The sequence below is a fragment of the Lycorma delicatula genome, chromosome 2, assembly GCF_047948215.1.
Source record: "Lycorma delicatula isolate Av1 chromosome 2, ASM4794821v1, whole genome shotgun sequence".
Classification (NCBI taxonomy): domain Eukaryota; kingdom Metazoa; phylum Arthropoda; class Insecta; order Hemiptera; family Fulgoridae; genus Lycorma; species Lycorma delicatula.
Window position 1 is genome coordinate 1494842 of NC_134456.1, and position 10193 is coordinate 1505034.

Sequence of the window (10193 nt, forward strand, 5' to 3'; positions counted from 1 at the left end):
TTTAACACTCTTAGCGCCATGTGTATCAATCTGATACATTTTTAGCAATGTCAAAACGGCCATGTGTATAATTTTGATGCACACGTAATGGTCTTAATAAATAAATAAAAAATGTCTGGCCTGGGGTGAAGTTTTACTGATTTAGGCGTAGCGCTAAGAGTGTTAAATAAGGTCTCAGTAAAATAAGTTTTTTTTTTTTTTTGTCTTCAGTCATTTGACTGGTTTGATGCAGCTCTCGAAGATTCCCTATCTAGTGCTAGTCGTTTCATTTCAGTATACCCTCTACATCCTACATCCCTAACAATTTGTTTTACATATTCCAAACGTGGCCTGCCTACACAATTTTTTCCTTCTACCTGTCCTTCCAAAATTAAAGCGACTATTCCAGGATGCCTTAGTATGTGGCCTATAAGTCTGTCTCTTCTTTTAACTATATTTTTCCAAATGCTTCTTTCTTCATCTATTTGCCGCAATACCTCCTCATTTGTCACTTTATCCACCCATCTGATTTTTAACATTCTCCTATAGCACCACATTTCAAAAGCTTCTAACCTTTTCTTCTCAGATACTCCGATCGTCCAAGTTTCACTTCCATATAAAGCGACACTCCAAACATACACTTTCAAAAATCTTTTCCTGACATTTAAATTAATTTTTGATGTAAACAACTTATATTTCTTACTGAAGGCTCGTTTAGCTTGTGCTATGCGGCATTTTATATCGCTCCTGCTTCGTCCATCTTTAGTAATTCTACTTCCCAAATAACAAAATTCTTCTACCTCCATAATCTTTTCTCCTCTTATTTTCACATTCAGCGGTCCATCTTTGTTATTTCTACTACATTTCATTACTTTTGTTTTGTTCTTGTTTATTTTCATGCGATAGTTCTTGCGTAGGACTTCATCTATGCCGTTCATTGTTTCTTCTAAGTCCTTTTTATTCTCGGCTAGAATTACTATATCATCAGCAAATCGTAGCATCTTTATCTTTTCACCTTGTACTGTTACTCCGAATCTAAATTGTTCTTTAACATCATTAACTGCTAGTTCCATGTAAAGATTAAAAAGTAACGGAGATAGAGAACATCCTTGTCGGACTCCCTTTCTTATTATGGCTTCTTTCTTATGTTCTTCAATTGCTACTGTTGCTGTTTGGTTCCTATACATGTTAGCAATTGTTCTTCTATCTCTGTATTTGAACCCTAATTTTTTTAAAATGCTGAACATTTTATTCCAGTCTACGTTATCGAATGCCTTTTCTAGGTCTATAAACGCCAAGTATGTTGGTTTGTTTTACTTTAATCTTCCTTCTACTATTAATCTGAGGCCTAAAATTGCTTCCCTTGTCCCTATACTTTTCCTGAAACCAAATTGGTCTTCTCCTAACACTTCCTCCACTCTCCTCTCAATTCTTCTGTATAGAATTCTAGTTAAGATTTTTGATGCATGACTAGTTAAACTAATTGTTCTGTATTCTTCACATTTATCTGCCCCTGATTTCTTTGGTATCATTACTATAACACTTTTTTTGAAGTCTGACGGAAATTCCCCTTTTTCATAAATATTACACACCAGTTTGTATAATCTATCAATCGCCTCCTCCCCTGCATTGCGCAGTAATTCTACAGGTATTCCGTCTATTCCAGGAGCCTTTCTGCCATTTAAATCTTTTAATGCTCTCTTAAATTCAGATCTCAGTATTGTTTCTCCCATTTCATCCTCCTCAACTTCCTCTTCTTCCTCTATAACACCATTTTCTAATTCATTTCCTCCGTATAACTCTTCAATATATTCCACCCATCTATCGACTTTACCTTTCGTATTATATATTGGTGTACCATCTTTGTTTAACACATTATTACATTTTAATTTATGTACCCCAAAATTTTCCTTAACTTTCCTGTATGCTCCGTCTATTTTACCAATGTTCATTTCTCTTTCCACTTCTGAACACTTTTCTTTAATCCACTCTTCTTTCGCCAGTTTGCACTTCCTGTTTATAGCATTTCTTAATTGCCGATAGTTCCTTTTACTTTCTTCATCACTAGCATTCTTATATTTTCTACGTTCATCCATCAGCTGCAATATATCGTCTGAAACCCAAGGTTTTCTACCAGTTCTCTTTATTCCGCCTAAGTTTGCTTCTGCTGATTTAAGAATTTCCTTTTTAACATTCTCCCATTCTTCTTCTACATTTTCTATCTTATCTTTTTTACTCAGACCTCTTGCGATGTCTTCCTCAAAAATCTTCTTTACCTCCTCTTCCTCAAGCTTCTCTAAATTCCACCGATTCATCTGACACCTTTTCTTCAGGTTTTTAAACCCCAATCTACATTTCATTATCACCAAATTATGGTCGCTATCAATGTCTGCTCCAGGGTAAGTTTTGCAGTCCACGAGTTGATTTCTAAATCTTTGCTTAACCATGATATAATCTATCTGATACCTTGCAGTATCGCCTGGCTTTTTCCAAGTGTATATTCTTCTATTATGATTTTTAAATTGGGTGTTGGCAATTACTAAATTATACTTCGTGCAAAACTCTATAAGTCGGTCCCCTCTTTCATTCCTTTTGCCCAGCCCGTATTCACCCACTATATTTCCTTCCTTGCCTTTTCCAATGCTTGCATTCCAATCTCCAACTATTATTAAATTTTCATCTCCTTTTACGTGTTTAATTGCTTCATCAATCTCTTCGTATACACATTCTACCTCATCATCATCATGGGCGCTTGTAGGCATATAGACGTTAACAATCGTTGTCGGTTTAGGTTTTGAATTTATCCTTATTACAATGACTCTATCGCTATGCGTCTTGAAATACTCCACTCTCCTCCCTATTTTCTTGTTCATCACGAAACCTACTCCTGCCTGCCCATTATTTGACGCTGAGTTAATTACTCTAAAGTCACCCGACCAAAAGTCGCCTTCCTCTTCCCACCGAACCTCACTAATTCCTACTATATCCACGTTTACCCTATCCATTTCCCTTTTTAAATTCTCTAGCCTACCAACCTTTTTTAAGCTTCGTAAAATAAGTACAACTTAAAATAGAACAGGCTTTAATTTGACATAATCTGTTTTTAACTGTTTGTTTAGAAGTTATAACTACTCAAAATACAGGTACCTCTTTTCATTTGCCAGATTTTAGTTAATTACCAAAGAAAGTTGTATTGAAAAATACAATTATCTTTCTTACCTGTTTAAGCCATTTTTTTCATAAAGAATAAATAACTAATATGTGATGTTATTTTTGCCATCAATCAGAGCTATTAAACTTAAAAAACAGGATTTTTCTTCAGCGCTTATATAATGAAAATTTAAAAATTTTTATAACATTTCAGAGAAACTGTTACTAATTGTGTAAAATAAATTTTATTGAGAGCTTTGAAGTAAAGAAATTATTAGAAGGACTGTACTCAATCCAAAATGAAAAAAAATCCATATGAACCAGGCGGCGGTGGTTGAGTACCATCTTTCATGTAGTTTCCAGAACTTTTTCACGATTCAAGACTTCTAATTTAGGATAGAATCTTTTGTAATATTGTAACAAAATTTTGTCTTACGTGAACTATTATTTAACATGGGTTATTGCTTGCCTCGAAAGAAAAATACATAGAATCTATCACCTGGAATTCTATTCTAAAGGATAAACAGAATAGTGTATTATTTTATAAATATGTACCTAAAGTGTAAAAGAAAGATTTTTTAATGATAATCACTTCAATAAAACACAACAAATTCAAACAAGATATACTAGTTTTTTTTTCTACGTGCACGCTTCCATGAAACCAAACCATTAAAGACATCAAGCACCTTTTACTTGCTAAGTTCTTTCATGTTGCAAGATTACACTTAAAATGTAAATAGAAAGTAATAAATGCTCGTGGACACTGTTTCATTGTATGCTGTTAACATTTATTCATAGCTAATCACCATAGTAGCCAGCGATGCTTAAAATTCACATTAGAAATATGATTCTCTAGTTACTATTCACTTTTTAGTTTTCAAGAGATTATTCATTTAATCCCAGTAATGTCATTTCTGTTATTTTGTAAATTACATTATTGAAGGTGGAATACCTTTTGGTTTTCAAAAATTCAGAGATGTTTTAATCGTCTTCTTTTTTTCTTACTGTGTTATTAAAATTCATTATTGACAAAATATTATTGCCATAATTAAACAAAAAAAATTGTTTATTAATTCAAATGTCACAATTCTGTGATTGGTTGAATGATAAATTTTTTCTAAAACTAATTTTTAATAGGTTATGCAAGAAAAAGTTGGAAGGGTGTTGCTAGCCCTTCTTCTTGACAGAGAGGCGGTGATGCTACCTCTATAATCCTTAAAATAGGGTTTTTCGACTTCTTCCGCACATTCAAATACATTTCATTAAATAAGTAAGAGTGATGTCTTATGAAAGATTGTGTTTAAGAGTCCTGAATAAAAATGCAATCATATGCGCAAAACAGTTTTTCTATTAGCATTCTTATTAATTACTATCAAAATATTCAGTCTTCAGAAGTGGTCCAGCTGATACTGATCAGTAAAGAAAGACTCCTACGACTCAACCATTTACATCAAATTTTAACGTTCATATCTACATTTTAATGAAACTGATGTAGTAGGAGATTTTTGAGCCTCAACATTTTATACACAAGCATAAATAAATATATATATATATATATCTAACACATCCTGTCAAGTATTTTTCATGATTTATTTAATATTTATATTGCACAATGTTCACTCATACAGCTATTTAAACAACTTATTTAAAAATAAGTTGTGATACAGTTTTTCATTACATTTCTTTTGTTGAGATCTAGTGTATATAAATGGTTTGCAAAAAACATGCCATATACTGAAATGTAAAAGAAACCTCATGTAGTAAGAAGATTATTGAATGAACGTTTAAACTTGAAGTTGGAATCTGTAGAGTTTCATGTAAATAGTCATACTTGCTCCTAAATAATTTTTCTTTGTAAAAAAAAAAATTATCACTAATTTTAAAAATAAATATGGAGAAAAATTTCTGTTTTGAAAAACACTGTATCTATGAACAGTGTTCAGTATAAATAATTAATAAATCTTGAAAAATACTTGATGGGATGTGCATTGATTTAATTTTTTTGCATAGAGTTGAAGATGGAGTTGTCAATAACAGTTTTTAAATAACATTTTTATTATTATTATGCTTTTACGGCCAACATGGGACCACTTAAGTCAATTTTAGTTGGATCTTTTCTGAGAAAAGCGTGTTATTTTACTCTTTCGAGCTGCCCAGTATTTCTTCATCCGTTCATCTTGCTTTCTTTTTTTCATCCGTAAACACCCTCTTCGTTGTATTTTGTCGTTTGGCTGTCTTTTGTTTAAATCTAATGCTTTTATCTTTTAGCTTTGTAATTTTTCCAGTTTTATTCTGTAGGTCAGTCAGGGAAATTCCCAATTCTTTCATATCTTCTCTAATTTCTTTGATCCATCCTACTTCTAGCTTTTGGAACCAGAGCTTTTCAATGATATTTCTTGACAGTCTTGTTTTCGGTGTCCTTATGAGATGACCGAAGAAAGAGATTCTTTTTTTCCGCATAGTATCAGTAACAGGCTCTATTTCTCGATACACCACCTCGTTTGGCACAATCCACCATTGGCCTTCTTTTTGGTGTTTTTTATTGATACACGTTCTGACAATTCTCCTCTCTATTTTCAGAATTTTTTCAATTCGGTTTTTCTGAGTGATTTTGAAAAGGGTCTCGCTTCCGTAGGTGACTTCTGGCTGTACTACAGTTTTATAATGTTTTAAGTTTTGTTTTAGCAGAAAGGCATTTTTTGTTATATGTTGACCGAGTTAATTTTTGGGATTTAATCATTTTATTTGTCCTGTTTTGCCATGTCACTTTTTCATTTAAATTATAAGTTATTATTTCCCCTAGATATTTAAATTGTTTTACTATTTTAATTTTCTGATTGTTTACCGTAATGCGCTCTATTACCAGAGGATCTATGGCCATTAGTTCAGTTTTTTCGAAAGAGATATGAAGCCCTATCTTTTGTGCTAGGTTTTGAAGGCTCATGATTTGTGTTTTGGCTTCTTGAATATTATTTGCTAAAAGAGCGAGGTCATCTGCAAATCCTAGGCGATTTAGTGCGATGGAGTTTTTCTTAGTACCCATTTTTATATTTTTGGGATTTATTTCATACCATTTTCTCATGACAAATTCGAGGGCGCAGTTAAAAAGGAGTGGTGAGAGGCCGTCTCCTTGCCTCAATCCAGTTTTTATGTAGAAGGGTTGAGAGAGTTCACCTCTGAATTTCACTCTGGACTGGGTATTGGTTAAAGTTAATTTTATCATGTTTACGAGTTTAGGGTGAAGGCCCAGGTTTCTCAGAATATTCAGCACGGATGGTCGGTGTATACAATCATAGGCCCTTTTAAAGTCGACGAAGGTGATTATTAGTTGTTTTTTCCGTCTTTTATATAAGTCCATCATAAGTTTTAGGGATATTATTTGCTCCGGGCAACCTCTCCATGGCCTAAATCCCCCTTGGTATTCCCCAAGTTCCAGTTCAAGTTGGTCTTTGCATCGGTTGTATATGATTCTCGACAGGATTTTGTATGTGCAATCCAGGAGAGATATGCCTCTGTAGTTTTCCGGATTAGTTTTATCCCCTTTTTTATGTAATGGATGGATGAGGACTGTGGTCCAGTGTTCTGGAAGTTTTTCTTCATTCCATATTTTCACGAGGCATAGATGTAGGGAAGTTTTGACTGAATAAACTGATGAGTGTTTCCAGAGTTCTGCGAAAAGCTGGTCTTCGCTTGCTTTGTAGTTTTTTATTTCATTTAAGGCTGCGAGAACTTCTTGAATTGTTGGTGGGTTGATATTTACCGGTGAAGTTTTAACTGGAGTTTCAGTGTCAATCTCAAAAAGCTCTGGGGGGTCGTCACACTTGAGGAGTCTATTGAAGGTTTCTGCCATAATTTCAGCATTTTCTTTATTGGTGTGGGCCATATTTCCTTTGTTTCCTCTCAGCATAAGGGTGGGTGGTTCATATCTTTGAAGAGCCTGACCAAAAATTTTATAATAGTCTCGGAAATTAGTTTTCTTGGAACTTTCTTCTATTTGCTGAATCAAGTTTTTTTGGGCTTGTCGTTTGGTTCCTCTTATAATTTTCTGAGTTATTTTCCTTTGTTTGGTGAATTCATGGTTAGATTCTTCATTTTTCTGGGTTTGGTGGTTGATCCAAGCCCGGTGTCGGTCTTTGACTGCTTTGTCACATTCTTCATTCCACCATTGGTGTTTTTTTCTTGGGTTTATAGGGGCTAGTTCTTCAGCTATTTCTTTCAGTTGGGATGTCAGTTCTTTTAAATTATTAGTTAATTTGATTTTTTTTGTTGTTTCTTCAAAGATGGCATTGTTTATTAATTTATGTGGATCATAAGCTCTTTTGTTTTTAGGTTGGGATTTTTTTCTTTTTATGCGGGGTGAATTTTATTTTAACTTTAATTAAGTAATGGTCCGATCCAGTATCTGTTCCTCTCAAGACTTTTACATTATAAATCTCCTTGTGATAATTCCGGTCCATGCAAACATGATCCAGTTGCCATTCTCCTTTTTTCCAATCTGGGTGTTTCCAAGTCTTCAATTTGTTTGGTTTTCTCATAAAATAGGTGGATTTTGAGATCATATTATGGTTTCTGCAAAATTCGACAAGTCTTTGGCCGTTCTTGTTAGTTTTCTTTTGGGCAGGCCATTTTCCGATAATATCACGATATCTTCGTTCTTTACCAAGTTGGGCATTAAAGTCCCCTATTAAAATCTTCGTGTGGGTCTTATTTATGTTGTTTGCAGTTTGGTCAAGAAGTTCCCAGAATTTGTCCATCTCTTCTCTATCTTTTTTAAGATTGTTTTTGTCATTGGTGGGAGCATGGACATTTATTATGGTGTAGAATTTATTGGCTGATTTTAGGGTTAAGGTTGAAATCCTGGGGGAGTAAGACTTAAATTCTACGACTGAGTCAATTATTTTAAGATTGATTGCAAATCCTGTTCCGAACTGTGGGCAATTCTTCATCACACGTTTCCCGGGGATTCCTTTGTAAATTCTGTAACCCTGAGATTCAAACGGCTCTCGATCGGTGTTTCTCATTTCTTGAAGTCCTGCGATTAGGATATTTTGTTTGTCCATTGTGTCTGTTAGAGTTTTTAGTTTGCCGGGTTGAGTTAGAGAATTAATGTTGTGAGTGGCAATGTAGTTTATTTGCTTGTTTCTTATCCTCAATTTTGAAGTTGTGTTGTTTTTGGGTGTTTCCAAACGCTCCAATTCATTGTTATCTTTTAAGCAGCTGCCCACCGGATCCGAGTGCAGCCTTCTCTGGTATTTACCAGACGGTGGATTTTTTCTTAAAAGACCTTCCATATTTGACTTTCAAAGGCAAGTCAGCCTTGGGTGGGAATAAATTCCCGAGTTACAACTCTGGATGTGATCCAGAGAGGTGATTCCGATTTAGTTCACCAGTAGAAATCTCCACGTTTCTAACTGGTTATCCAGACGAACCAACGTGGAGGCGCAAACCGATTTTTTTAATTGAGATTTTAAGTATGGAGAAAGTTTAAATCGGTTCCGGAATCATTTCGTCCATATATATATATATATGTTTTATCTATATGAATTGCAAAAAAGGTTAGTTAAAAAACCCAGTAAAATAAAGATCGATAAATAGAATTGCTGATGAAGCAGAGATTTGAGTGTACAAGACTACACCTTCTTTAGGTGTCATACATATCATCTTTATCTCATTGGGCCACGGTGGGGTAGCTTTATTATTCACTAGTTGAACAAATTGCAACTTACAAATTAAGAGAATAAAATATATATATTTAATATTTTGAATTTATTATATTTAATAACCTTTGTAATATAATAATCTTTGACAACATTGGAACCACTGCCTTCTTTCCTTTCAATATTACTTACACAGCCTAATTTGTGTTTAGTTGTCAAACACAAAACATCTGGTTTATCTTGCTACTTCAACATCAGTTTTTCCTGCCTTATCACATACTGCATGAATTTCATTTTTTTAAATTTCTTTTGCAATATATCTTTTGAAATACTATGCCTCTATTTTCTAACATTACCCATAAGTCAACATTTTGCCCGCTTAAAACCAGAGCAAATTCAGAGGCTAGTTTACAGTAGGTTGCTAGCTTCTAAAAAAGTCACGACAATATTAGTGGTGCAGCCGTGATTAGAATTACAAAGCTTTGTGGTAACATCGTATGTCAACCATTCTAAACCCAATGTTTTGTCTCTTTTTTTGGCAACAGATATTCGAGGTCTTTTACCTATTTGAACAGGAGGCTGTAAATCCTGTCCCTTATCGTGCTCATTATAGGTAATATCCCCAAGAAAATGAGCAACTAACATCAGCCATGTACACAGAACCCTTCTCTAGTTATACTCGTTGCGGTGCCAGTAGAGCCTGTCAAACTTTCTGGAGAAATCACGTTGTGGAATCGTCTTCAACTACTCGGTACAAGCCCTTCGGGGGGCCGAAATTTCATCGACAAAGCAGACATCCTATCGTCATCAAAATTTACAATGCAATCGCTGAGTTGAACCATCGCGACACACAAGTGAGTTTCTGTTGGATCTCTAGCCATGAGGGGATTCTGGGTAATGAATTGCAGATTCCGCTGCTATAAAGACGCATTTAGTCAACCCGCTTTCACTACTAGTGTTACTACATCCTAATTTATTAACTGTGTAAAACTCACACTTTGCGCAAAGTGGCTAGATTTCTTTTTCGTTTTTAGATTTTTTAGATTTCTTTTTTTCGTTTTTAAACTGGATTGCTACAGTAGACAACAAACTTTGATATCAAAGATACTGTGTTGCTATGGGACCCCTATCACAGGAAAAGTGTGAGGGCAAAAGTGTTGCTTTTAAACTTCAGTGCTATCTGAAATGCATGTATTTTAACTTGTCGATAAGTTGTTTAAGTTTAACTTGTTCTCATTTTAATAAACTCTGGGTAATCGGTTGTTAATGTATTCACTTGTCATATTTGAATATTTATCAGATTAGTAATTAAAACCTGACCTGATACAGATTAAAGATAGTTGTGACATAATTTTATTAATGAAATGAAATTATGTATTTACATTAGGAAAAGTTAACTAACATATT